The 18,511-nt window shown below is 33.1% G+C and overlaps 1 long non-coding RNA gene across 1 annotated transcript; it reads right to left on the bottom strand.

The window, feature by feature from the left end:
- Nucleotides 1-1,037: 1,037 nt before the first annotated feature.
- On the bottom strand, nucleotides 1,038-16,482 carry LOC108581066. Its single transcript, XR_001892857.3, has 4 exons — nucleotides 15,861-16,482; nucleotides 4,099-4,189; nucleotides 2,166-2,473; nucleotides 1,038-1,305 (listed from the first exon to the last, which is right to left on the bottom strand). It is a non-coding gene; the product is annotated as an uncharacterized LOC108581066 (long non-coding RNA).
- Between the last annotated feature and the right edge of the window lie 2,029 nt (nucleotides 16,483-18,511).

The raw sequence follows: 18,511 nt of genomic DNA, 5'->3' as shown, positions 1-18,511 counted from the left end.
TTAACAAGGAAAAGTATACAAATTTATTTACTGTAAATTTTAGGTGACACAATAGCTGTCAGTAGGAAATAAAGACCCAAAGAAACAGGGAAACATGGGTATTTTTATGCTATGGTTGATGACAAGTGGACAGTTATGGGAAGTATGATTGGACAAAGGAGGTATGATCTAATGGTAATAAACTGGGGAACTTCAACAATGTCTGTTTTTCAGATTCTTCTTGGCACCTCTGTGTCTTCAAGGATAAGAATACTTCTTTTCATTGGGTACAGGGGCACCTCTAGAATGAAGGTTTTATGACCTGCTTCAGGGCGTTAGCAGCAGCAAATCTGTACCATTCTGCAGCAACCTCAATTCTTGCCTCCTCAGAAGAAATAATTTGATCAATGGGACATAAGGCAGAGTGAGAGACTGAGGCAAGTTTTAGAGCAGGAATGAAAGTTTATTAAAAAGTTTCAGAGCAAGAATGAAAGTGTGTCCAGAATTTATTCCTTCCAGTGGGTTCTTGGTCTCCTGACTTCAAGAATGAAGCCGTGAACCCTTGCAGTATTACAGTTCTTAAAGATGGTGTGTCCAGAGTTTTTTCTTTCAGATGTTCAGATGTGTCCAGAGTTTCTTCCTTCCAGTGGGTTTGTGCTCGCCCTGACTTCAGGAGTGAAGCTGCAGACCCTTGTGGTGAGTTCTACAGCTCATAAAGGTAGTGTGAACCCAAAAAGTGAACAGCAGCAAGATTTATTGTGAAGAGCAAAAGAACAAAGCTTCCATGGCATGGAAGGGGACCCAAACAGATTGCCGCTGCTGCTTGGGTGTCCAGCTTTTAGTCCCTTATTTGGCCCCACCCACATCCTGCTGATTGGTCCATTTTACAGAGTGCTGATTGGTGCATTTACAATCGTTTAGCTAGACACAGAGCACTGATTGGTGCAGTTACAATCCTTTAGCTAGACACAGAGCAGTGATTGGTGTGTTTTTACAGAGTGCTGATTGGTGCATTTACAATCCTTTAGTTAGACACAAAAGTTCTCCAAGTCCCCACCCAACCCAGAAGCCCAGCTGGCTTCGCCTCTCAAAAGGAAGTAAAGTACACTTGGAAGAGAGCCAAGTGGGTGACTTGAGAGAGTCAAGTGCCTAGTTTGACCTTTGGCCAGGGTCTTGTGTTACATCTTCCCAGATTCTTTCCTTGAGGTGGGCTGTCTGCATGCACAGTGGCCTGCCAGCACTTGGGAGGTACTGCATGCATGGTGTGTTCACCGGAGTTGTGCACATGCTCACTTGAGGCGTTCTTCCCTTACCAGTTGAATGTCCCTAAAAGTTCATGTACCAGTTAAACTCTACACTTTTGCCTCTTAGTGTGCCTGCTTGAGCCCACTTACCCAACTCCTGAGATCTTATCAGAAAGCTGCTGATCACTGGTTTCAGGTTTTTTCAATCTATTTAGAGACTGCCTTTCCTTAGTGTCAGCTGTGACCAACTTTTATTTTAGAGAGACAGTGTAACAACCACCTGACCATTACCTGATGGTTGCCTGACATTCCTGGTTGTGAAGGGGGGCCCTTTCTTGCCCTGTTCATATCTGCCTATTACCTACTCTAACAAGGGGAGAAGGGCAAGGGGAAGATGAGAGTGATCTTCCTGTTTCTGCTGTTTGCTCCAAAGCCAAGGTGGCATATTTTAGTGTAGTGTGTCCTGAACCCCATCAGTGGTTATTGTTTTTAGGGCTGTGACCTCCTATGAACACATGTGTGACACAGAATGCAAACCACCTTAGGTGAAGCACATGAAATATATATAAATTTCTGTCAAGGTCTAGATATTCCTAAGACTGGGAATCAGAACAAAATGAGAAATTAGAGAGAAGACCAGGCAATGATGGTGATGCTGCAGAGCCCAGGACACATATGGAAGGGTAGAGCAGCTGGGCTTTTGCTAGGGCTTTATGTCTGTGCAATGCATGGGAGATACTCCTGGCTTAATATCTCTTCATATGTGTAAAGAGATTGCAAAAGTTTAAGGGAATTTCATTGTTTTTGAGACTCTGTAGAGGCTAAAGCAAGTCTCCTTTGGATGCTAATCCACCATGTTGGCTTCTGATTAACCCCAGTTCTGGGAGGGCCTCTAGGATTTCCAGTTTATCTATGGTTCCTTGTGTAATACTAGATACTTACCATAAATCCCGTTCTTAGGTCAAACAATCTTGAAGTTATTATACTTCAGTTGTCCTATACATCCCTTCTGGCAACCCCTTCCGTGTGTTAGATAAGTCCTGGTTCTGGGGGGTAATGGCATGCGGATCCATCATCTTGTCTCACCACTGCTGGAGACACAAATATAGCTCTTGTTTGTAAGTCTCTGTTAAGTGTTTTCTCCTAAGAAGCTGGGTTTGTCTGCCTCTTTCTTCAGCCTCTCAGCTTCCTCAAACTTTGGTGTAGGTTTGAATAGACCTGCCCTCCTTGAAACAGACCTCCTCCCATAACTGGAAAAGAGAAAAACAAAAGAGAAACAAAATGTTACTATTGTGCATACTAGCTCTCTCGGGAGACCAGGTGAAATATAAATATTGTGTGGGATTATTCAGTAAATAAGTATTTGTTGAATAAATGTTGCAAAAGAGGCAACCAATGGTTTTTTTATGGAACGTTGCATTGAACATTTTATTGAACATTATATATGTGACATGCTTTCTACATATCTCATCTTGTTTACTGTTCACTACAAATCAGAGGTAGATTTACATTGCCCTCATTTTAAAAAAATAGTACTTTTCTCATTTTAGAGAGCACAAGAGATTCAGTAGCATGTCCATTAGCAAGTCATTAAACTAGAAAAAGTGATTGGATGCCAAGTCTAACTCCAGATAGATATTGGAATACTTATTCATTGCACAGGCGCTATAGAAGTATAATTGCATGCATGATAGGACTCCCGCCCTCAAGGAGCTTACAGTTCTCTGGGGAATACAGATGGAGTAAGTGACATGTAGGTGCTATGGGATCACACAGGCGAAACCCTCACTCGGAATTAAATATTTAGCCTTTATGGCACATACTGAGCCTTTTAAGCACATATAAGAAATGTACTTTGCTCAATATATGAGCAAAGCAATTATTGCAGTTAAAAACCTCCCATGTCTGAGGGAGGTTTTTAGCTGCAAGGATTGCATCTTGGGAGATGGACTTGGGAGGTTTTTAGCTGCATGGACTGCATCTTATCTGTGAGCTACACCACAGTGTAAGTAGATTCAGTACACCCGTTTCAAGGAGAGTACATGGGCCCAAATCCACTTAACACCATGTGACTTTTGGTATTCTGTGCCTCAGCTTTCTCATCTATTAAAGAGAGATGCTAACAATTATACTACTCCTAGGAAAGTATCTTTACAAGACACTTAGAATAGTGCCTGTCGCATAAGTACTCAACTATATGTTTGACTTCCTCCTCTTGCCAGCCAATATGCCTGGCAACAGCAGGCACTCAGTCAATGTTTCTGAATCAAAGCAAAGGTTTTGGAAACTCAGAATATATTTTAGACAACTCTGTAAATAAACTCAGACTCAATGGAAGAAAAAGCCAATCTGGCACAAAATAACTAAAAACAATAAAGTAAAAATATATAAATACTCTCTTCTTCCAGTGCCAGAAGGTGAATGTGAAAATCCAGGCAACTGCCAGAGGCATATAGATGGCAAAATTTTATGATGATGCTATCAATCAGTCTTCTTTCAATTTCTTTATCTGTGGTTCCCTTCTGTTGCCTCCACCATTACCATCTTACTTTATTCTCAGTTTTGGTAAGGCTGGAACATTCTCCTGTCTTCAGTAGGGATGGTGGGGTGATAGTTATTGGTCTCCACTGAAACAGATAATTGCCTTAGATATAGGCAAGCAATTCTATACCTGCTGGCATATTATTTAGGTTTCTGTGAATATTTATCTATAGTTAATTGTCTTTTAACTTCTCAGTAAAGGAGACCTTTGCTATTCATTACAATAGTATGTACCAAGAGAAGTAAAGTATGATGTGGGAATAGAACTGAAATCAGAGACATCTGAATTTGGGAGTTTCATTAGAATAGCAGAACACAGTAAGAAATCACTTACAAGATTAATTCTCAAACTTCATTCAAGAAGGAACTAGAAAATATGTTAATAAGCAGCACTGTGATAACAAACCAGGATTTTCCAAATTGACCTATAGGGAACAATAGAAGAAAAATTTTAATATATCATTTTTAAAATAATAAAAATGATTTCCTTTTCTAGAATGACCCAAACTCTAATTTTGTGTCTGAGGCTCATAAAACTAATCATAATGAATTCATTTAGCATGATTATGGGGTGTGGTACAGCTCTTCAGAAGAAATTTTGTTCTATTATAATTTTATTCCAGAGCACTATATCATTAAAGTGAAATATTAATGATATTTTTATTACAATTGTCAAGAAAATTATGGACAGGATTCCAAAAACATGAAAGCTTGGAATTGTTTTAAAAACCTACATTTTTAAAATGTACTATTCAAAGACTTTCAACTTCTTAAAAAAATAATGTATAATGACTCTCATTTATCATGGGTATTTATTATTCCAAAATTATATAAATGCTCAGTTGAATCAAAGAGCAGCAATAAAAAAATTTATATGAAAGATTAATTAGAACAGAATATTTCCCTTTAGAACAATTCTAAAGGAGCTTGATGTGCTGGTGTTCATTTTAATTAGAATGTTCACTTTTAAAAAAGTAATACTTTTTTTTTACAACTGTATCTACCCTGAGAAAAAGAATCCTTTCAAATCACGGTTCTTTGGGGGATATTAAAGTCGGGTTTTGGCTTCCAAATGACTATGTGTAACCTAAACCACGAAAATGTGTCTTGTTTTAAATTCCCATGGACAAAATTAGTATGAGTCTTGAACCACTGTTTCCTGTGGAAAATACTAGCCCACATTGGGAATAAATTTTCCTCTAAAACCTTGCTGGTATTATGGAACAATTTTGACAACAGGCTTGCTAGTAAGTAAAGATTTTTTATTTTTTTGGTTTATTATTATTTACCACTACAAAGTTCGGTAAAGTCATTACCTTAAATTTTGAATGAAAATTTATTCAAAAACATATTTCAATAAGAATAGGCTAAGGGAATTTTGTGTCAAAGATTTATTTTTCATTATTATTTTTGTATTTCTTTTATCTTTCTAAGAGTATAGCTAACAGATGAATACAGTAGGTAGATTAAGTAGGTAAACATTAATAACAAAATGTTTCTCCCAAGGAGACAAAGTTGGCCTCGATCTTAAAAGAAAAACGTATATACTTATCAATAAAGTCAAAACTTGTTGATTTAACATTTTTGACTTGCTCAAAGTTCTTTTGTCTAATAGCATAAAAGGCCAGACTATAACTGGAATTAATAAGGAAAAAAAATAAAGAATTTTAGTTGTTACAAAATTATTTTACTTAATCACACGTAGTCAAGGGGCACCATTTCAGGACTTTTCTCATGATTTTTTTTTTTTTTAACTACGTTTTCAAACACAGCTCAAATCATGTTGGCATTATGTTATCTGAGCTATGAAGAATCCAAATGGTGATGGGTGCCAGTTTTCCTGTTGTCCAGGATTGTAGAAGAGATAAAATCTCTAGAAAAGGAATCCCAAGCAACAACAACAAAGGCAAAAGAAAGCTGAGCCCATTTAATGCATAACTCAAGTGTTGCAGATCTTCTCAGTTCATGGAAACATCAATCTTCTGCCGAATTGTATAATATGGTATTAGAATATGGTCAAAACTCTTGTTTAACAGTTTAAGAGTACATGAGATGATAGTTATACTGATAAGCCTGAATAAGCTCCTATCTTACTTGACCCCACTGACGGTAACATGTGAAACTCTAAGTAAAATATTTCTTAAAACATTATTTGAATGCATGGGAATAAAAAAAAAATTAGGCAGATTCTGGAGGGAATTTGAAAGTTGAAAGAATGGATTGCAAGAAATGAGCTGATGGTTTTTATAGCATGCACTATTAAAATGCCATAAAAATACCAATAGAAAATCTGTAGTTTTTCTGACCTGAAGATTTAGATAAATCAATTTATCAAAGGAAAATGAGAATAATCCCAGAAAGAAGAGTTCTAGAGAGCTGGAATTTCAAATTTTGTGTGTAAATCTTCGCAATTATCTGACCAATAAGCCATGCATGCCTAGAACAGATTTAAAACATTCCAGGTAAAGATTTTTAAAAATGAACCATGATCTGAGCTCCCACCTATAAAATAAAGTTTATAGTTTGATTCCTAAAAAGTTAATTGCCCAGTAAGACAAGAACAAAAGTACTCTGAAGAAATACATAGTATAACAGAATCCATAGACTTCATAATAGATCATCAAAATATCTATGATACAACCCAAAATTATTTGACATATGAAGATCCAGGAAAATGTGAAAAATCCCAAAATCTGATTTGTTTCATGAGGAAAGACAATCAAGACTATTATGAGATAACTCAAATTTTAGAATTACAAGGCAAGAAGTTTTAAGAACTTCTTGTAACTATGCTTATTAAGGTAAAAGAGAAATGCTTATAATGAAGAAACCTCTGTAGAGAAATATAAACTATATTAAAAATAGAAATTCTAGAATTGCAAAACACAAAAGATAAAAGAAATATTAGCTAGATGGGATTAATAACATAATGAAGATAACATAGGAAATAATTCCTGAATAGAAAAATAAATTAATAGAAAATATTCAACCTGAAGAATGCAGAGAAAAAAAGAAAGAAAATTAGAAAGCTCTAGTGGCCTCTCGGACAATAACAGAAGTCAAAGAGAATGAGCACTTCAATTAAAAAGTGGAGATTATTAGAACAGATTAAAAAGCATAAACAAACACTGTCAACAAGAGATGCATTTTAAATATAAAGGCAAATAGGTCTAGAGTAGGTACCTGGCAAAAGATATACTATGAAAATAAACATAAGATGGATGATTGGTCCAAAATAATATAGGACAATATAAGCTTTAAGATACATAATATTACCAGAGAAAAAGGGGGCTACACCACAATGATAAAATGGTCAGTTCATCAAGCAGAGAATAACCATATATGTGTAAAAACATAATAACAGAGATTTGAAATTTATAAAGATAAAATTGAAAGAATGAAAAGGAGAAATAAGCATGTCAAAAATCATAGAAGGAGATTCCAGCAGTTAATAGAAAAATAACAACAAAAAAATCAAAATACACATACGGGATATGAACAAAGCTGTTAACCACCTTGATCTAGTTGATACTTATAGCTCCCTATACCCTAGAATTGCAGGATCATTCTTGTTTTCAAGTGTACATGGTATATTTGTTGTGACAGAAACATATGCAGAACCATAAAGCAAGTCTCAATAAATTTAAAGAAATTGAATTTGTAGAGTATGTTTACCAGCCACAATGAAATTAAATGCAAAATGAATAATGAAAATTATCTAAAATAATGCCAAGTATTTAAAAATTAAAGAAAACACTTCTAAACAATCAATTGGTCAAGGAAGTAATTAGGGGAAAATTATAAAACATTTTGAATTTAAGGAAACAAAAATATAGTTTATCAAAAATTGATGGATTAAGTTAGTGTTTGGAGTTGTTTAACAGGAAATGTTCCCATTAGTAAAGACAGTATGTCTAAAATCAATAACCTATGAGTCCAACATAAGAAGCTAGAAAAAATAACAAATCTGAAATTTGATTATTTGAAAAGTTTGACAAGATAAATATACAAGATAAAAAGACAGAAGACACATTACCAATATAAAGAATGAAACAGGAACTATCAGTACATATTCTATAGAAATTAAAAGAAAAATAAGAGAGTAATACAAAATTTTTATACTAACATACTTGACAACCTAAATGAAAAAGACAAGTTATCTGAAAAAATACAACCCACCAAAATGGTTACAACATGAAACAGGAGATCTGAGTATCCATATATCTATTTTTAAAAATTAATTTTTTATCAAAATTTTTACCAAAAAGCTTCAAGCTCAGATACATTCAATGTTGAATTCTAGTAAACATTTTAAAACTAAGTATCACCAGTTTTATACAAACACTATCAAAACATAGAGAAGACAATAAAGCTATTATTTAAAAGTTCTAAATCAATATTCCTCACAAATAGTTGCTACTTAGCAAAATCATAGCAAATTGAAACCAGTAAGCTATAAAAGGATAATGACCAAGTAGAGTTTACTCAAGAAATATGATGCCAGTTTAACATTTATCAACTTAAATTTAACACATTAATGGACTAGACAAAAATTACACGATTATCTCAATAATGCAGAAAAAGCATTTGACAAAATTCGACACCCATTCATAGTAAAGACTCTCACTAAGCAAGCCATGGAGGAAGCTTTCTTCAAATTGATTTAAAAAACAAAACATAACTCTCAGGTAACATCATACTTAATGGTAAAAGATTGAATGCTTTTATTATAAGTTTGATAGTAAGGCAAAAAAATGCCTATCTCATAAGTTATATCTGAAATTGTACTAAAGGTTCCAGTTCTTGCAACATGGCAATAAAATTAAATAAAGGTCACAGTATGGCGATTCCTCAAGGATCTAGAACTAGATGTACCATATGACCCAGCCATCCCATTACTGGGTATATACCCAAAGGATTATAAATTATGCTGCTATAAAGACACATGCACACGTATGTTTATTGCAGCACTATTCACAATAGCAAAGACTTGGAATCAACCCAAATGTCCATCAGTGACAGACTGGATTAAGAAAATGTGGCACATATACACCATGGAATACTATGCAGCCATAAAAAAGGATGAGTTTGTGTCCTTTGTAGGGACATGGATGCAGCTGGAAACCATCATTCTTAGCAAACTATCACAAGAACAGAAAAGCAAACACCGCATGTTCTCACTCATAGGTGGGAACTGAACAATGAGATCACTTGGACTCAGGAAGGGGAACATCACACACCGGGGCCTATCATGGGGAGGGGGGAGGGGGGAGGGATTGCATTGGGAGTTATACCTGATGTAAATGACGAGTTGATGGATGCAGCACACCAACATGGCACAAGTATACATATGTAACAAACCTGCACGTTATGCACATGTACCCTACAACTTAAAGTATAATAATAATTAAAAAAAAAAAGAAAAATTTTTAAATGCTACTATATAAAGTTTTGCATAAAAAGAAAACCATTCAGTTGGTATGCTTCATCCATGATTCAGCATAAAGTTTTGGAGGTTGATTCATGCCCATATGTATATCAGTAATTTGTTCCTTTTTATTGCTGAGAAGTATTCCATTGAATATACCCACAATGTGTTTATCTTTTATCTTACTGATGGATAACTTTTCCAAATATTCTGGATTTAGCTATTTCTAGATTTTTGGCTATTATAAATAAAGTTGATATGAACATTATTAAACACATATTTTTGTGAAGACATATTTTCCTTTCATTGCTTTTGTGATGACCTTTCTGATCACAGGTTAAATGTGTGTTTAATTTTGTTCAAAACCTTTTTCCAAAATTAGTTGCTCTTTTATACCGATAGTCTATGAATTCTACTTGAATCAAAGTTCACCACTTTTGGAGTTGTCATATTTCTCAATTTTAGCCATTCTCGTGAATTATATAAGGGTATCTCATTGTGGTTTTAATTTATTTTTCTCTATTGATAAAATTAAAATGTAGATAATTTTTTCATGTGTTTATTTATCTCCTTTGATGAAATCCCCATGAACTTTTTTATAGAAACTAACAAATGGATTGTACAATACAAATTTTAAAGATCTAAAATTACCAAAGCAACCTTGAAAATGTAGCTAAACATATTTGATAATGTAACATAATATAAATAATAATAAATATAATATGTGTTGGCAAAAAACTAAACATTTTGCCATTGGGTGGGTTGAGGGTGGAGGATGAGCAGGAAAGGTTGTAATGGAATGTTCAGGGTAATTATAATATTCCATAAGTTTATAGGGATTTGAGTTGCATGAGTACATACATTAGTAAAAAATTAGCAAACGTACACTTGAGATTTGTGGATTTTGTTGCATATAAATTTTACCTCAAAATAAAAACAAATAGGAGATGATAAATATGCTGACATATTTGATGGGAAGTATACTGATGTCTGTAATTTATTTTGAAATAAACCAAAATTAAGAAGCCCTAATTGTCAAACTGATAGAGGAATAGATGAATCAATATATGTTAAAGATCATATCATAAAATGGTAATAATGGAATCTACACAGGTGGAGGGTAGTTGAATTCTTATAAAATCATTTAAACATTGCTGTAGATGAGAATTTTAAAATATTTTTTGGAAAGCAAAGACATGAAATAGAATAACACATTTCTGAAATATTTCAAATAAAAATAGAAAATATTAATTTTGGCACTTCAAGCAGCCATTTTCCATCTCTGAAAATTCAACAATGTAGAATAACTCATTTTCCTTTATTGGTAGCTAAGTAAAGCTGTTTTTCCTTATTAAAGAGAGAATATTTTCCAAAACAAATATTTCTTATTTTTTCAACTTTCCCTTGTTGAAGCATTTTCTTAAATAGATTATGTTTCAAAACAGCTTTCAATGTAAAATGACTTACGTAAGGTTACCTGCTGTCCTACAATGTGCTTATTAAAACATCATCTGCATATATTTTTAATGCTTACAGAATCCAGAGTGATTTCCCTTTTTTAAAGCACTAAAATTGGCTATTTGTGCCTACCGTGTTTTTTAAGTCTTACTTGAGTTTTAGCAATTTCATTAATCTTTTCAAAATCCTGAATATTTTTATTTTTGTACTGTCTATCGTATATTTGCCTTTTATTTCATCAATTTGTACTTTTAACATTATTATTTATTTTGTTTTTTGGGAGGAGGGAAGTTATTTTTCTGTTCTTTCCCTGACTTTTTGAGATAGACAGTTAATTGTGTCTTTTCTTTTCTTATATCTTATATCTGCATTTAGATCTATAAGTTATTGTCTAAGTTCTGTCACTCATGGTTTTATGTCAGATCTTCATTTCATTTGGTTTGAGATATTCCACTGTGATTTCCTCTTCGCCCAATGAGTTTTTTAAAAGTATATGGCTTGATTTCTAACTCTGCCACTGTGGTCAGAGCATATGCATTGTTTTATTTTAGAACTTCAGAAGTTATTTATTACCCAGCTTTTCTTTTTTTAAATCATAATTAATTTAACAAAATCTAAAGTTAAATACTATTTTAGTCCCCATGCCACTCAATATATTTTAACACTAATAACTCCCTGCATATTTACATGATATCATTTTTCATTATTTTAGTGTTCTTTTCTTATCCTACAAACTAGAGATTATTCATATTTTATACAGCAATGTCTGTTAAGGTTTCATTCCAATTAACAATTTTATTTGTGGATCATTAATTCTTGTATTTCGGACTGCCATTTTGTTGGGCTTTTTTTTTCTTTTTCCTGAAGTTATATTATTCAAAATTACTTTATATAAGTAATTGGTAGGGAAGTCTCTCTATTTTTATTCATCTGAAGATTTAATATTTGCACTAATTTGGGGCAAACAAACATTTCTTGCAAGAACACAAAAAGCACTATCCATAAGGAACCAGCATGATAAATTTAATTTCATGAAACTTAGAAACTTTATCAAATGTTTAGCAAAAGACAACACTGAGCAAAATTATGAACAACAGAGCACATTCAAAAACATGTTTGCAGTTCATGTAACCAACAAATATCCAAAGTATTTTTTAAAAAGAGGAAAAGCCCACAAATCGATAAGACAGAGACTTTCCCTAAGGATGCAATAGCATTTCTCAAAAGAAGATCTCCAAATAAATATAAATACAAGAAAAGTTGCTCGGCCTCATTTGGCATTAATGAAACATGTTAAAATTACAAAGAGATACTACTATACTTCATAAGAATAGTGAAAAGTTTAAGGTAACAATACAAATGGTTGGCAATGATTTGGAGCATTTAGAAACACTTCCACAATCATATGATTTTTGCAATTTTTTATATGTTGTTTTTACTCAAATATAATTGGTTATTTACAAAATGCAAAATGAAATTTCAATGTAACTACTAAGAAATAGAAATATTATGTATATACATATACTATAAGATAAAGTGTGTGTGTGTGTGTTTGTGTGTATATATATATATATGCACACATGTATTGTGTGTGTGTGTGTATTCTGACCTATTAGGTAGCGGAAAGTAAAGATATTAAGAAAATGAGTCAACCAGACAATATTTAGAGGCAAAAAAGGTAAATTTAGATCCATATTTCACTTCAAATACTACAATAAATTCCAAGTGAATTAGAGACCTGAAAAGGTTTTAAAAAACAAACAAATTTTTGGAGAAAAACATAAGCAATTTCTTTCATAACTGGAAGTTGGAGAAAATATTTTAAACTATGTCCAACATCAGAAAAACAAACAAAAAATTGATTAAAAAATGTACAAGTTATTTTTTATTGTCTATGGAGGAAAAACACCATAGACAAAGCAAAAACAAAATAATTGAGGAAAAATGTTACCTGAAATTTGTGTGATAAATAAAGTTAATTACCCATTTTTTAACTCTTAAAAATGAAGAAGAAACAAATAAATTGATATAAACATGGGGAAAATATATGGCAAGGAAATTCAAAGAAGAAAAAATGAAAATGATTCTGAATCACCTGAGAAGGCAATCAACTATTGTGATTGTTAACACTGAGAGTCAACTTGATTGGATTGAGGGATACAAAGTACTAATCCTGGGTGTGTCTGTGTAGGTGTTGCCAAAAGAGATTAACATTTGAGTCAGTGGTCTGGGGAAGGGAGATTCACCCTTAATCTGGTGGACACAATCTAATCAGTTTACAGCCAATATAAAGCAAGCAGAAAAACGTGAAGAAGAGAGATGGGCCTAGCCTCCCAGCCTACATCTTTCTCCCATGCTGGGTGCTTCCTGCCCTTGAACATTGGACTCCAAGTCTTAAGTTTGGAGACTTGGACTGACTCTCCTTGCTTCTCATCTTACAGACAGCCTATTATGAGACCTTGTGATCATGTAGGTTAATACTTAATAAACTCCCCTTTATATATATCCTACTAATTCTCTAAGAGAACCCTGACTAATAAAACTATTAATTGGAAAATACAAATTAAATTGTATACAAATTCCTATTTGTCACCATCAGATTTAAAAAATTCAAGTTTAACAACATCTGTGTTGGTCATGGATAAATAGTCAATGTCATATATTTTGGATAAGAATATAAAGTAATACAAGTTTTTGATGGAAAAATGTTTAGCTTGCATAGCTAAAAATATTTCATTATGCACTTTGATCCAGCAATCTTATTTCCAAGCAATAATCCAAACTGTCTTTGGCTACAAAGAAAAAGAAAAATCTTTTATACACAATTATTGATTATGGCATTATTTGCAGTAACAAAATATTGGAAAGAACTTAAATGTCTAGCAATAGAGAGCTGGATGAATAAACTATATTACATTTACACAATAACATTCTATACCACTATGAAAAGCAGGGATGACAATTTTTATTGACATGACATGATCTTCAGGGTGTATTTTTAAGTGAAAAAAGCAAAAATCCAGATGAATAAGAATATATTAATGTCTTGAAAAGAAAGTAAAAAGACACAAATATGAATGTGCATAGGTGCTTATATTTGCAAAAAGAAATCCTACTGAGGAAAACCAAAACTAAAGTGATTACATGTAAGGATACAGAGAAGCAAGAGAAGTCAGTCAGGAGGAAAGAAGACTTTTCTTAAGATACCTTGTTGTATGCTTTTATTTTAGAAGCCTAAAAATGTTAACATATTCCAAAATCAATATAAAAGAAAAAAACAAACCCTAAGAATGAAAACCAAATGGAAACATCCAGCCTGGGCGACAGAGCGAGACTCCGTCTCAAAAAAAAAAAAAAAAGGATGTCATAGCCAAATAAGGAAAACAAATGTTACATGTCATTTGGGAGCACAGTAATTTGACAGAAAATTATTGATAGAATAATTTTCATAAACAAATAGAGCTTTAAATAAATTTGAAACTTTACTAGTTTTGATATGATTTTATATGTAGTTGCATAAAGTTAATAAGTAATTATGCTAATGTTAAGAATGTTATTAGGAGCAAAGATTTTCTGTGTAAGATTTTCAGTGTGAAAGATGGCTGAGTAGAGACAGTGGATACCCCCAATCATTCCCAGAAAGAACAAAAATTATAAATAGACAACCATACCTCAAATAGAACATCCAGGAGAAAACACTATAGTTCAAGAGACAAGTCACAGGAAACACCTAAGGCACAGGAGGAGAAAAAAGCAAGCAGCCAGCTCCTCCAACATCAGCCAGGAGCTCAGAGGAGCTAGGCATTTCAGGGGAAGCATCATTGAGAGAATGTCAGCAGTTCACATTTCCATTGTAGTAATCCAAACCATGAGTGGGCTCTTCTACCCACCTGAACTCTGCTGTAGAGAGCAAGAGAGTCAAAGCTGTATTCTAGCACCGTGGATGGCAATTCCACACCACAGCCACCAAAACACCAGTGCACGCCACTTAGGACCCAGAGGGTCATTTCACAACTGTTACTGCCATTACCCATAGCATGCTGACTTCCCAAGGACCAGGGAATCCACTTACATGCCCAGCCCACAGTTGCCAATACCAGTATCCAAGCACACCATCTGGAGACCCAAGAATTAGCCCACCTGGTCCCACTAATACCAGCACCAGCATATGCCACCCTGGGGCCCCAAATCAGGCAAACTCTGCCTATTGCTGCCTCTGCTTGTCAGCCCAACAAAGATGGGCAAATGTGGCATCCCTGTCCCAAGCAAAACTTCACCATGACCTCCACTAATAATTACATCCTAAACCATTGAGGAAATCACAGATACCACTGATGTTGTTTACAGAAAAAAGAATTATAAGAAATTACACTACCAGTTGCATGCAGAATTAGTCAAAGTGCCATACCTTACCAACGCTATATAGCATTGGTAAATTTTCCCCTATAAAATCAAATTCAAAAAACTGAAAGAAGCAACTATTACACCAGATGCATAGACATCAACAGAAGGACACAGGAAGCATGAAATTCAGGAAATATAACACCTCCAAAGGAACACCATAATTCCCCAAAAATAGATTCCAATCAAGGAAATTCAAGAAATCGCCAAAAAGAATTTCAAAATTGTGAAACTAAAGAAGCTAAGGGAGAAACAAGATAATTAAGAATAAATATACAAAGAAAACAAATGCAGAACATTCAGGATATGAATGAGAAATTTACCAAAGACACTGATTTCAAAGGAACTACACAAAATTCTAGAAATGAGGCATTCCTTGAATGACACGTGTATACAAAATACACACAAAACTTCAACAATAGACTAGGTCAAGCAAAAAAGACAATCTCAGAACTTGAAAACAGATCTTTTTAAATAACCCACCCAGACAAAACTAAGGACAAAAGAGTTTAAAAACTGAACAAATTCTTCATGCTATATGGAACATCATAAAGCAACCAAATATATGTGTTATCATCATCTCCAAAAGCGAGGAGAGAATGGAAGGTTTTCAAAACCTATTTAGTGAAATAATAAATTAAGAAGTACCAAGTCTAGCAAGAGATTCAGACATCCAGATACAGAAGTTTCAGTATTCCTAAACAGTACAATGCAAAAAGGTTTTCTCCATGTCACATTATAGTCAAACTGCATAAAGTCAATGACAAAGATAAAATTCTAAAAACTGCAAGAGAAAAGCATCTACTCACCTACAAGGGAGCACCCATCAGATTAACAGTGTACTTCTTAGCAGAAAGCTTATAGGCCTGGAGAGAATGGGAAGATATAATAAAAGTGCTGAAAGAAGAAAACTGCCACCCAAAGACTATATTCAAGAAAATTATCTATAATAATTGAAGGAAAAATAAATTCTTTCCCAGAAAAGCAAGTGCTGAGAGAATTCGCCACTAGACCTACCTTACAAGAAATGCTCAAGGGAGTCCTAAACCTGAAAGTGAAAGGATGCCAGTTACTATCACAAAAACACACAACAATGTAAAACTCACAAATATAGCAAACACACAAATTAGAAACAGAATGGACTCAAATGGTACCACCACAGAAAATCAACAAACCACAAGGACAAGCAATAAGAGAAAAAGACAGGAAAAAGGAGTATAAAAAACAACCAGAAAATAATTAAACCATATGACAGGAACAAAACATAGGCATCAATATTAACCCTAAACAAATATGAATTATATTATTCACTAAAAAGATATAAACTGGTTGGATAAATTTTTTTTAATGATCCAGTGGTATGCTGCCTACAAGAAACTCACTTTGCCTGTAAAAACACATATAGACTCAAAATAAAGGGAGAGACAAAAGATACTCCACACAAATGGAAACCAAAAGCGAGCAGCAGTAACTATACTTAGATAAAACAGACTTTTAAGTCAAAAACAGTAAAAATCAAAAAAGACAAACAGGTTCACAATATAATGAATACAATGATAAAAATACCAATCTATCAGGAAAACATAACAGTTCTAAATACATAGGCACTCAACACTGGAACATATGCATTTATAAAGGAAACACTGCTAGATCTAAAAAAAAGATATACTACAATACAACAATGTAAGGGACTGCAGCACCCCACTCTGAGCATTAAATAGATCACCCAAACAAAAAATTAACAAAAAATTAGATTAAAAGTGAACTTTATACCTACAGACCTAACAGATACTTACAGAACATTTATCCAGCACCTGCAGAATACATATTCTTCTCATAAGCACGTAAAACATTCTCCAGGACTGAACATATGGTAAGCTACGAAATAAGTCTCAGCAAATTTTAAAAAGTTGAAATCATGTCAAGTGTCTTCTCAAACCATAATGAAATAAAACTAGAAATCAATTAAAAAAGGAAATTTGGAACTATACAGATACATGGAATGAATGTTCCATGCTACTGAATGAAGAAATTAAAGTGGAGGAAATAAAAAAATTTCTTGGAATAAATTAAAATTTAAAAACCAACATACCAAAACGAGTGTATCTCAGCAAAAGTAATGCTAAGAAAAACGTTTTTAGCAATAAGCACCTACATCTGAAAAAACAGAAAGACTTCAAATAAATAATTTAATGATGCACATCAAGCAACAAGAAAAACAAGTATCCAAATTAGCAGCAGAAAATAAAAGACCAGAGCAGAATTAAACAAAATAGACTAAAAAAATTAAAAGGATTAACAAAATTAAAAATTAATTCTTCAAAAATATTAAAAAGTTGATAAATCACAAACTAGAATAATTAAATAAAAGAGAAGACCCAGATAAGTAAATATTGATTTGAAAAAGTTGACATTAAAACTAATATTGCAGAAATACAAAAGATTTTCAGACTTCATTAGGAACAACTATATGCTAAAAATAAAACCTGGAAAATCAAGAGGGAATACATAAGATCCTGAAAATATACAATCTACCAAGATTAAATCAGAAATAAATAGAAGACCAGAATAGAACAATAGTGAATAATGAGATTGAATCCGTAATAAAAACTCTCACAACAAAGAAAAGCTCAGGATTGGATTCACTACAGAATTCTATGAAATGTTTAAGAAAGAACTAGTATCAATCCACCTCAAACTATTTCAAAAAAACTAAAGTTCTTCCTGACTCATTCTATGAGACCACCATTATTATGATACCAAATCCAGAAAAGGACATAACAACAAAAGCTACAGGCTCATATCCTTGATAAACATAGATGCAAAACTCCTCAACAAAATACTAGCAAACCATATTCAAAAGCACATCAAAAAGATAACACATGATCATCTGGGATTTCATTGTTGATACAAGCATGGTTCAACATATACAAATACATAAATGTGATACATCACATAAACAGAAAGACAAAAACCATATGATCATCTCAATAGATGCAGAAAAAGCATCTGACAAAATTCAATACTCTTTATGAAGAAAACTCTCAATAAATAGGTACAGAAGGACCATATCATAACATAATAAAGGTAATTTATCACAAACTCACAGCTAGCATCTTACTGAATGAGGAAAACTGAAAGCCTTTCCTCTATAACAAAAGAATGTCCACTTTCACCAATTCTATTCAACATAGGAATGGAAGTCATAGCCAGAAAAATTAGGTAAGAGAAAGAAATAAAATGTATCCAAATTAGAAAGGAGAAAATCAAATTCTCTTTGAAAATGACATGATCGTATATCTAGAAACACCAAAAGATTCCACCAAAAAAATTCTTAGAAATGATAAGCAAATTTAACATATAAAAATTAGTAATGTTTCTATTCACCAATAATAAAATAGTCAAAAAAGAAATCAAGACATCAATCCCATTTACAATAGCTACAAAAAATAAATTTAAC

Source organism: Papio anubis, chromosome 9 (genome assembly GCF_008728515.1).
Source record: "Papio anubis isolate 15944 chromosome 9, Panubis1.0, whole genome shotgun sequence".
NCBI classification, from domain to species: Eukaryota; Metazoa; Chordata; class Mammalia; order Primates; family Cercopithecidae; genus Papio; species Papio anubis.
Note: the sequence above shows the minus strand (reverse complement) of the source record. Positions and strands in the feature narration are given on the sequence as shown.